We start from the raw sequence: 12529 nt of genomic DNA, 5'->3' as shown, positions 1-12529 counted from the left end.
AAGGCTGATGTTTTTAAGTTGAAAATTTTGAAACAGCAGGAAGATTTTTTTACCTAATACTGTGGGCCCTAAAGGAATATTTTATAAAGTCTTTTGTTTGGGGGTTTTCATGCTAGAAAATTTCGGGATAGAAAAATCTGAATATCTCGGAGAAAATGTGATATTCCAGGTTCATGGTCATGGGAAAAATAATGGCGTTGCATGGCATAACTAATAATTATAAAACTATATAACTAAAATACTAACCCTATTTTTTGAGGAATGAAATCAATATCGAAAGTGTTTTGACAATCAGGGGTTTTGATTGGCACAAAGAAAAATACGTTCCCTATAAAACAAAATCATCTAAGCAGTAGGGGCCGTAGTTTTACTGTGCCGTTAGGTTCGAAAAAATCGATCTTAATTTCTGCTTCACAGATCATCTCTACGTATCACACTAAAGGCTTTGCTGGGTATGTGCTCTAAATATCTTAAGGTAACTCGGTGATCCTTTTTTTTATAATCCTACATAAACACAAAAATTCGACGAAAAATATGGTCCGGCATAAAGAAAATTAACTATGACAACCATATAAAAATATAGTATACTTTTGTTACTATTGAATTGCTAAAAATGGTATGCTATTAGCTTTTAACTCGCTGGATATCGAGAAAATTTCAATGGGTGCAAATTTGGAGAATTTTCTTCAACTTTGAGGCCGTACATGTTGTTTTAAAAGTAGCGTATGTAAAACATCAAAATATGGAATAATGCATCAACAACTTTGCAAAGTTTTAATTTCCACCAAAACTCTTTTTGAGGTTTTTTCCAGCTTTATTCGATTCCGGCCACTGTGTACCACTGCGATGCTGTAAGGAGATGTTAGTGTATCCCGACCCATTAAAACTTTTAAGAGTGGTATCATTCGCGATCATGAAAAATTGTAAAATTCGTCATACTAGGCCCAGTTCATGCTAAGAATCTCACTTTGCGCATTTGCACTAGATATTGACATTCAAATCCTTCGTAATTGTATTCTGTACGTCATCCTCTCTTAAGCTTACAGAGGTAAATTGCAGTCACACCTTATTCATATTTAAAGAATTTGGCTCATTAATGAGAAAAATAATAAATATGTTTTTAATACTTATCATTGGAACCGATTAACTTTGATGCATTAAATATCGCAGACCACGTTATAAAATAATAAAAAAAACTTTCACCGTGGTATGCAAACATATATTTTTATATAATTTTGGGGCTCTTGATTATATTTGAAATATATGCAAGTTCCCTATTATAGCAACTAATTTTGCTTAGGGGACTTACAAAGATTTGTTGTGCAGCCCGTCTAGCTTTGCTATCAAAGGCTGCTTATGTTTTTTTTTTACAGAGAAGAGGTTTCAAGGAAGAATGGACGAAGGATAGTCCTACATAGAGGAAGGGCTGTCGGACGGCAGGGAAAGGAGTTCCAAGGAACTAGGGTATACCCTTTCCTTACTCTCAATAGATGTTGTATGAAGGATAGACGAATGGTAAGCGAAGTAGTTCCCAGGAAGGGTAGAAGAAGTATAGGCCTACCCTTCCCTTAATGCAGGGTGGAGGGATTGAAAGCAAAGGAGTTCCCAGGAAGGGTAGAAGAAGGTTTGTTCTTCCCATCCCTAACCCTCTACGGAGTGTAGAGCGTGGGTTGAACAAGGGTAACTACCCACCATGATGGCTACTACCCTTCATTAACCTTTCTTTTACCCACAATGAGGAAGTTTATTTTTATCGGGGTGAAAAACCAATATGGAAAGTTTAAATTAATTTCTTAAATTTAATTCATTAATATTCTTAAATAAACTTTACAAAAATTCTTAAATAAAATAAAATTAACTCTCTCGTTATTGTTATTCCAAATTGTTGATTGAAATTGTCTTTTTGGAACTTGCTCATGGTAAAGGAAAGTAATGATAAATTTGTTATGTTTATTTAAATGTCTTCACCAATCCGTCTTGGAATTGGCATGTTGCAACTCAACTGTCAGTTTAGTAGCCATGGGGGGGGGGGGGGGGGCTCCCCTTAAGCCTTTAAAAGATATGCTTAAAAACAAGAAAGATGGCCTCAATAAATTAAAAAATAATATATATTGTTTTTGAGTCCTTGAAAAACGAATTCCCACAGCTATCCGTTCGGCAAAATATCTCTCTTAATTTGCCGTTTCTGTCGGACCCGGAAATGTAGTGGCGTTCTAATATCATGTTCTCCGTGTCACTGTTAAAGATATCCATTCTCAATTGCTCAAGCAATATAAGCTTGGCTCGTAGTCTTCGGTCTCTAGCGGCTCCTAACGTAATGCGCTAAACATTTATTTAAAGCTTCCTGCACACCCGTGGCAGTTTTTGACTTATCTCACAGATTTACTTTGTGTTTTATTAAGTTCAACGATTAAGTCTTTCTACACCGCATCCCATATCCTCGTTGCATATTTAAGATATGGTCGGACGAATGCGAAATACACAATACGCTTGACGAATGCTAACTTCTTCAGGGCTCTCAACAAATATTTTTTTGTGTGTTCCCAGCAATAGGTTCGAAGCCATCGTAACTCCGAGATACTTTACTTCATCTGTTGCCTTTGTTTACCCCAAAAATTACCCGAAATGAAATATTCCGGTTTGGTTTTACAGATGGCTCTATTCCAATTTTTAAGGCTCCAAAAATTACTCTATGATCACATATACCGTCTATGACATCAATTTGTTTTATCAACTTAGGATGGCTTCCTGAATAATGGTGGAATTTTATTTCCTCTTGCGAGCTTGTCAACTACTTGGGCAAGTGAGTGATTTGCTAGTGTGTTCACTAAGATGTCGGTGATTTATATATTCCTTGATTTAGGTGGTAGAGTGTAAGAATCAAAATTTATAGATGGGAGATTGAAAAAGTAAATGCAGATATTTGATTTTCTAATTGGAAAATAATATTATTTCGTTGATTAATTGTGCACCGTAAACTTTCTATTTCAATATAAGTTGATACATGGGAGCCGCTGTGTGATTAAACAGCTAGAAAAACTCCACCACCTATCCCATCGTGTCGATCGCAGTTGTAGATCTTTTAATACTGGAGCTTTTTTTAAAACAATTACTTAGTGTAAATTATGCTATCGTGAATAATTATTTCAGGAAACAATCAAAGACTAGCAAGTGGTGGACTACTTACCTTCATAATTTCACCCTGAAGTGTACATTAAAAAAATGAAAAAAATATGTATTTTATCCGTCATGGGAATCGTTTATTAATTTATGGTATTACCGCACCTTATCACGGACACATCTAAAAAGAGATAAAGCTTACTTAAGATAATAAAACTTACTGATATTTTCTTCGAGAATATATCGACCGCTCCTATAGCCATAAAGTACTATCTCAAAAAATCATTCCATGCCGGCGTATCTTGGATTTCCAGTCTAGAAAATCGTACGTGTAAACTTTTAGCCTTATAATCATATCTGAAATTTATTCCATTATTCGTATGTTAGAATACCCATCCACAAGGCTTATATCTCGTGAAATCAGTCCACATTGCCACACCTCCATTAAATTATTTGATTTTAGTTTTGTGAAATTGATTTCCATTATTTTTGAAAATTTTTATATTTACATTTTATTTTTTTTTTACATTGTAATGGACCTTTTGAAATGCATTGAATACAAAAATGCAATAATACAGTGGAAAAAATCTTAATTGTTAGCGCGGGGTTTCCTTTGGGCTGGCACTCCAGAAGAATTATTGGAACAAGTCATTTAGTGAAGGTATTTATTGACAACAACACAAATTGCGTCGCGCGCACGCCCTGCGACTTTTACACATCAGTACCTTCCGACGATTAAGACGTTCAATTATACGAAACTAACGAAAATTAGACGTACTTCAAACAGGTACCGAGAATCACTGTAAATCAAAACGCTTGAATATGACTTACCATCGATACAAAATCTTACGAAGTTAGAAAACAACGGCTAAAATTCACTCACAGTTCACATATTAATTCACTCCGTTAGCTAAACCAACATGGCTGCAGAAGATGAGAAATAAAAGGTTAATCTATTTCGAATACTTTCTGATAGCTGACAGCACTTCCTATCCGCAAAAAAAACATTCGCCCCTACCCCCGTTCTACCCCGTGTTCCCCTGTAAATCTGTTTTCTCGGCTTCATAAAGCCTTTTCACAAAAAATGAGTCGAATTTTATTTGGGAGACTTATCTTCATTAAATTACCAGAATATTGAGATATTAAACACGAAAATGGTTCTCATAAAATCTTAACAATAAAAGAAATGAAGGATAAACGAGTTCACTAAACGAAAATTGAATTATTGGCCGAGACATGGCTTTGTGGATTCTGACATACGATTTTATTTACGATCGACGTGAAATATGAGATACAATTTTATGGCTCAAATATTACACTTTACGATTTTGTGGAGTAGAAATTCAATACATATACGCCTGAACGGAATGATTTTTGGAGACACTACTTTGCGGCTGGGAATGGTCGATACATTCTCAAAGAAAACATGAAAACTTTTTATTAGTAAAAACACGAATATTTTTAGCTTTTTCCATGTTCAAGTGCGGTAATACTGGAGAGTAATAAACGTTTGTCGTTACCAGTAGAGCGAATGGTTTTTCCTCTGCGAAATTTTTGCACTATATATGCACTTTGAGATGACTGCGTAAAGTTATGTGCATCACTACATAGTCTCCAGTTATTTACTGGAATAATTATTTACGATATCATTACTGAAACAAAGTGACTTAAAAAAACTCTAAGCAATAGGGTGGTTTCCTATTATTTTTTTATTGCCTATATCGGAAGATTATTACTCCTGGAGTACGTATTTCACGCTTTTAGATTTTTAAATGACGATATCTATTTTTCGCGATTAAATGAAAAGTGAAAAATTTCAAGCGCGCGGAAACGCGACGCGTAAGTAGGAATGATGGGAAAAAGTCCGTGCGACGCATTTCTGTTTCCCCCTCCCGCCTTGTGAGGTGACCTTGATCGAGGCTCTGAGCGCTGATAGGACGCAAGATGCTAGAGGGTAGCTGAGTACCTTGCTGTCTGGTAGCGCTTGACTTAAAAAAGGTTTATTAATACCTTATCAAACGAAGAAAACTTTCCGACCTTAGCCAGTTTTAATAGGTGATTATTAAGACATGTTTCCCTGAGCTCTGCGCCTCATGCATGCATTGGTAATCTCAGACGATGTATAACTCCTATCTTCTCCTATAGAAACTAGGTCCCTGTGACGTCACGTGGAGTGGCATCGCATGGGCGCCAATCTGGCCCTTTTCAAATGAGGATAAAAATGGACCATTGCCATTCGTCTAAACCGGTATTTATAAAACGAAATAATTTGTTTATTATGAATACAGTAATTGTGGGTAACAAATCGCAATCAATGCCTTTCGGTTTCTTTGATGAAGGAAACTACCCTATTGTGATACTTTCGGTAAGGGGAACATAATGCCCGCGATCCAAAGTAATTTTGACACATGTTTCCGACTATGCATTTAATTCGTGGCTGTTGTAAAGAGAAATAGGTCTCGTACTATGCAAGCATCGCCATATCCTCAAATTTATATGGTACTTAATTCCTATCCGCGGTAATTCTTTTCCATTCTGCATCCTAACTCCTTTGTTCAGCGTAAATCGCAGGTTTTTAATAGGGTATTTGTATAGGATTTATCGAGAAAAGTAATCTATACGACATCCCATTAATTTTAACCCACAAATGATCGAGCATCCTGATTAAAATATGGCTATGAAATGCGGAAGGATTCTCAATGTGTCTCATCCATGTACACACTACCTCTGGCCCATTATTATTTAAGGCATACTAACGGTGACACTAGATTAACACGGTGCATTTTGCGACTAATACCGTTCTGTCCCTCATCCCGCGTTGAAGTTCACTATTCAATGCACACTGAGACCTGCTCCGTTTCATTCTATCCATTAATCCTGTTATCTTCTTCCCCATTCACCAGGCATTTCCCAATTTCCCATTCACCTAGTAGCCTGTGCTGTCATGGTACCGGAACGCGTCGAAATGCCGTTCCATCACTGCATAAGAGAAGACAATAGTCAAATAACGCTATTATTAATCTTGGTGCCACAAAATTTCTAATATATACATTCGTAATCAAAGCATTTTTTATCGATTTGTTTACTATGCTGTATTTGCTGAAAAATTGGTGGTTGGGTGCATTGGCGCGCCTTTTCCCTATTTTTAAATTTCATTGCTCTCCTAAACATTTTTTTGGACTAAATCATCCTAAATAAGTTTCACTGTGTTCATAATATACCCAATTCGCAAAAAGTTTCATTCATTTAGCAATAGTTTAGACTACAGCGATTTTTGCCCAGCTTTTTTCGATTTCAGCCCACTGTGTGGCGTAACTATGGATATGTTTTGGGGGGGGGGGGGGGTGAGATGGCCTGGGGTGGCGACTCCCCCCTCCTCCCTTGGGGGGTTCGGGAAAATTAAAAAAAAATGACATGCCAGGAAATACATTTTACATGATTTTAGCTCTAAAAAAATTAAATTTAAGCAGATGCAGTTATTATAAGTGAAAGCTAGACAATTTTTTTAAATATTTTTTTTATTTCTCAGAGGCTATCCCCTTCATAGCACGCCACTGGTTGGGTGAATTGCTTGGGTCGTTGTACTGTAAGTGCGTTCCGGCCCTGATAATTTTGCCATGCCACCACAGGAAGTAGCCAGAAATTTGCATGTAGAGCTGTTAGAGGTATGCGGGTTGCATATATAGTAATATTTTGTGGGCCTTTGGCACGTATCGGAAAAGCATGTAGAATGATGAAGATAATATATATCGACCTTGTAAGTAAGGAGGAAGTGCTGAGGAGAGAAAAGATGCCTTCTAAAAACCTTAAGGAGAAGACGAGGAGGCTAAAATGGTCACATTATGAGACATGATGGCCTCGTCAAAGTACAGGTGGAAGGGAAGAAGGGCAAGAGAAGGCCACGAATGAGTTACATAGGATCAGGGATGGCAATAGAAACGAAAGTCAAAACCAGTAAAATTTCAATATTTTCATTCCCAGGAGCGAAATGTAGAAACGAAACTAAATGGATTGAAACCTGGGGAGCTATACTCAGGGGCGAAACGAAATCGGAGTAAAAACTACTTCGGATCGGAACTAAACTAAAATTCTGGGACGAAAAGAAACGCAGATAATACGGAAAAGTTTCTCGGGGTTTCCACCGGTTGATGTCGTCCATGTCTCCCGACATTTCGAGCAGCGCTTTGCTGATAATCCTCAGGGGATCTTCCGAATGCCAGACAAATTTCGAAGAACGGCATTCGGAAGATCCCCTGAGGATGATCAGCAAGTCGCTGCTCGAAACGTCGGGAGACATGGATGACATCAACCGGTGGAAAACCCAAGAAACTTTTCTGCAACTGATACGCCGAGAAAACCTAAGATCATACAACACGCAGATAATGTTTCGCACCGGAGGGACCACTTGCTTCCCCTACGAACAGTTCAGTTTCTACCCACACCGAGTACGAAGTATGGTTGAATGAAATAGAGGTTTGGCCTACCGCCAGTAGATACATGGTGCACTTTTATATATTCATCTATAACAGGAGAACGGTCAAAACTGGCCATTCGATTTTTAAGCTCAATATTTTGACCTCTCCACACGTATGTCAAACGTAATGGGACGAAGCTATTCCCTCCTATCCCATCCACTCAACTTCTGGGATCGAAACTTAACTGTGAGCATCGGAGTTTCGATTAATTTAGTTTCGTTCCTGGGAGTAAAGTTTCGTCGGGTTGATACTAAACTCCTTGGTGATTTTAATTTCGTGCGGGAACGAAACTAAATATAGGCCTCGTATTTACGTTTCCCTCCGGATCGAAAAGAAACATTTTCGTTTCACTTGCCATCCCTGCATAGGACAGGTTATAACGGATGTAAAAGAAAAGAAATACGTCGCTTTTGAAAAGGATAGCGGATAGGAGAGAGGGATGGAGAGCTCCGTCAAACCAATCTTAGGATTGTTGACTAATGATATTGATGATGAAGCCTGAATTACTTTTTTCCATACATCCTGAGGGACAGCTTCAATGATCACTTCAATGAAGGCGGAAAAAGGACAGTTTCACGCGATCATTTGTTGGGAATCACTTGAGGGATGGAAATGCTATCCCTTTTTTCATCTCTCGGCAAGTCCCTTTTGCCGTCGCTGAAACCATTGCTGGCACCTTCCTTCAGAAAATCAGATCTCACGGCCGATAACAGCTATTTGAACTCTGCGCTTGGCTTTTAATCGTATCATAGTTGTAATTACGGAAAGTCATGGAATAAGCGATGGAAAAAGGGATGTTAAAGATGACCGTGTGATTCAGAAAATGATGGCTCGAGAGATCGCTCTTTCGGTCCCTGAAAACCTATCGGTTGAGATATCATTCTGAGGGACAGAAAAAAATGAATGTGCCATTCAGGCTTTACTAGTTGGGACCCAAAAATAACTGGACACAATAAAAAAAATTCAACGATGGTCACCTTCGTAGTACACTCCATTTACACTGATACATTGGTTAAAAAGTTTTTTCCATTACGCTAAATACCTTTGTTACTCGCCGTTTCCGATGCATTGCAGCGCCGCCTTCGATTTTCTTTTTACCTCCGTAATGTGACCAAAACATTTCCCTTTCATCGCCATTTTCATCCGGTTGAACAAAGGGAACTCAAAAAGTGCGAGATCTGGTGAGTAGGGTGGGTGAGGAAGCAGTATCATGCAATTTTTGTTACCAAAAACTAAAGTCGCGGCAATCAGCAACACGTGCTGCTTTTCAGTGGCGCAGTGAGGGGGGATTTTGGGGGATAAACCCCCCCCCCTCCAGAGCTTAGAGAAATTTTAAAGTTTAATCCATTTTACTTAATTGGATATATATTACTAATAGAATAGTGTAAGGATTAATAAAATATCCCTCAGAAAGCCGTAAAACTCACCATTTTGAACCATTTATCTTAAAATTCCCCAATTTATTAATCTCGCACCTACCGCTTATCCTGGTGGGTATTCCATACCCCCAAACACCCCGGTATTAGTCGCACCTAAATCTCCCCCAGCCTTAATTCCTAGCTGCGCCCCTGCTGCTTTTGATCGTCCAGTGGGAGAAGCCGTAAATATAAGAGCGACGCGCGAGGCGATATCCGTCCGGTTATTTTTGGGTCCCCCCTCGTCCGGGATAGAGTTCCTCAGGCTTGTGGTCTCCTAAGCAAATGTATCGCGGGTAATCGCGTCAAGGGAAACAGTTTCGGTAGAGGCGGAAGCCCCGAAAAAAACCCTCTCCCATGGCTACGCGCCTGCCACTCGTCCAACATTGTTTTCTCTGCCACCGTTTTTTTTCAGCGTCTCCAGCCATCTTTGTACTCGCTCCAGCCAAACCCTCAGTCTCCTCCATATGAATCTAGAATTTCCTCTGTTCGTCTACCATGTCTAGCACTTCACCCTTCCTCTTCCCATTCGCCATTCTCCTTCACCCATACACAAATCTAGAACGTCTCCACCATTTTCTTGTCCACTTTCCTAAGTGTTGTACACGTTTACACACAATAAAAACCAGTGGCATAGCCAGGAGTTTCGTTCGGGGGGGGGGGTCCAAAACCAGCGGGGAAAATCTTTGAAAAACAGGGTACTAAGAAGTGGGTTTTAAACTAATTTTAACACTTTTCATTATCGAAAAAATTGATTTTTCAAAGAAATCTTTTATAAATTCACTTTTTTCAATGTTTTGTTTTCATTTATGAAGCAAAGTAACTGTGTTTTTATATTTCGGAGGGGTAGGAGGAGGGGGGCGGCAGTCCGGACCACCTGGACCCCGTCTCGCTCCGCCACTGGAGACTTCATCTACCTTTCCTTCACATTCTTGACCCGATGGTCTACTCAACAGCCCTTCCTCCCTTTGGTAACGTAATTTCTTTCCTGATATCCTTACTGCCAGGCGAAAAAATCCTGAGGCTTGATTTTCAAATTTTAGTTTCAGGAAAATGCTACATACGGTCCGCTCTATGTATTCTTAAAATATTTTGATGATAGCATAAATATCATGCTAGTAATTCGCCGCGAAAAAATACAGGGGTGATGCGTCCCACCCATACCTCCAATCGGATATATCTATTTTCGGTGACGGCTTTGCTAAATCTCAGGCTATAACCTTGAAATTTCCAAAGTAGGTTCGTAAATAAGTCAAGATTTTCCTACATCTCAAATTTGAACATTTACCTCATATTTTTACGATATTTCAATATTTTATACTTGGGAAACATACGAAAGTTTATCTCCATTTACTTGTTCTAAGCTCTATTAACTTGTATACCTAATGCTAAAAATTTTCTCTTACTTTTAGTTATTAAAAGTAATTTTAAATGTACTCCATCTAGCCTATGAAAATTACAGGTTAATAAAATTATTTTTTAGGGAGTAATACGTAACGAAAAATGACAAAATAGGAGCGGTTTAGGCGGAGGTTTGCCTCCTCGCGATTTATTTTCCAATACAATTGAATCGGAAAAAAACTTATGGTGTAGGTATATGGCGTTCGACCAAACACTCGTAGGAATGCGATGGCTTAATGTCACAATGGCCCCTTCGTGGGAGGTTCGCAGATAAGAATCACACCGTCTTGCCCAGGGTCTGGCGCCTATGTTCCTAGGTTACGGAGGTATTTTGCCCCAGTAAGAGTCCATAGGTCTTTCTTTTTACATCCATCTTATCTGGTCTACTTCTTTCCTGTGACCGTGTCGTATTTCATCCCACTCTTCTCCGTTCTTAAAATCGTTTCGAAGTTTGTTACATCCATGTTGCTTCGAAACAAAAGACCGGGACCGGGAATAGGGAGACAGTTTCCATGCAGTTTCAGCGACCAATGTTAAATTTGAAGACATAAAAAGTATGCTATTGCGCTAAAATTCATTTTTATTTGTCTTTGCATACAGTCTGATAGATTGGGGCCAGAACGGCCAAAAGTATTTCGAACATTTAAATATAGGTTCAACAAACTCGTAATCTCTGCTGATTAAAAAGTGTTATCTGGGCACATAAACTAATAACTTTAATATTTGTTGCCAATTCGTGGCTAATTTTGTATTTGCCAATGCCACAGTGGTAATTGTCAGAGTATTAATGCTCACTCACGGAAATCAGCTAGTATTTATTAGCCTACGAATTTCTTAAAGACCGATCTAATTATTCCACCCTTCCTTTTTAATTATGTTAAAAATCATTAAGATAATTAATGTTATTAATCATTAAAAGTACCAATGCGATTGAGTGTCTTCCTTTGCAATTGTCATAAATCATAGAGAACGGGGTTGGAGGAAATGATGAATTCTTTTCTCAGAAAACCCGTTCTTCTGTCGATGATATCGAAGTGGTGACCTGCTATCCATTGCGAGTTGATTACTGGAAGACCAAATACTTCTGGAAAATGGAGAAGCACATCCGAGTCGTGCACACTGACTGATCGGGGGGCGAGGTTGGTGAGGGCTGCACCAAGCCCATATCCTGATTGACGAATGATGATTGTGATGGTAATATATTTTGAAGAACTTAAAAGTTGGTACGGCTATTACAGCTTTTATTAAGAATAGCTAATATCAGTATCTGTATAGGAATAGAGAGAAAATTTTCAGTTAATATGAAAAATATTTCTCCTTTTGTTCAGTCGGAGGAAAGAGCATAATATGGAATTAAATTTTTTTCTCGTTGTCTTGACCTCTATTTTTTAATGATCATAGGTATCTTGGAGTTTAGGTCAAAATGATGCAAAAATTTCATGCCGACTTTTCGGTTTATTTATATTGGTGAAGATGATTCCAAGATGGTTTATAAATAAACCGAAACCTCGGCATAAAAGTTTTGCATCATTTTGACTTAAACTCCAAGATACTTATGATCAGTAAAATGGAATATAAAATCTTTAAAGCTTTGATCCTAAGATATACCTAAGTCCTGAGATGTATTTTAGTTAAACATTAGAATGATTTACTCTCCTGCAGAAAAATACTATTTTATGAGTGTATATAATTCTTTTTGTAATTTAAGAGCCACGTTCACTCAATTCTGCTCCCGCATTAGCAGTTAAATACGTTTATTTGCTGACCACGCTGTCATCTATCGCGAAATTAGTGATCACTCTGACTATGAAATTCTATCATCTGACTTAAACAACGTTCATTTGTGGAGCCAAGAGTGGGGACTCAAACTTAATCTGAGCAAATGCATGGCGGTACATTTCTTGCGGAATTCGTCCAACTCTAACCACGTTTATGCAGTGGATGGCATTAATGTAAAGGCAACAGACGAAGTGAAGTACCTGGGAGTTACGATAACCTCGAACCTCACGTGGGGATCACATATAAAGAATATTTGCGGCACAGCCCTGAAGAAATTAGGATTCGTCAAGCGTATTGTGGGAAGATTATCAGATGAGAAAGTTAAAGAAAGGTGTTATT

Source organism: Ischnura elegans, chromosome 12 (assembly GCF_921293095.1).
Source record: "Ischnura elegans chromosome 12, ioIscEleg1.1, whole genome shotgun sequence".
Classification (NCBI taxonomy): Eukaryota; Metazoa; Arthropoda; class Insecta; order Odonata; family Coenagrionidae; genus Ischnura; species Ischnura elegans.
The sequence above is the reverse complement of the archived record's forward strand: the minus strand, read 5'-3'. Positions refer to the sequence as shown.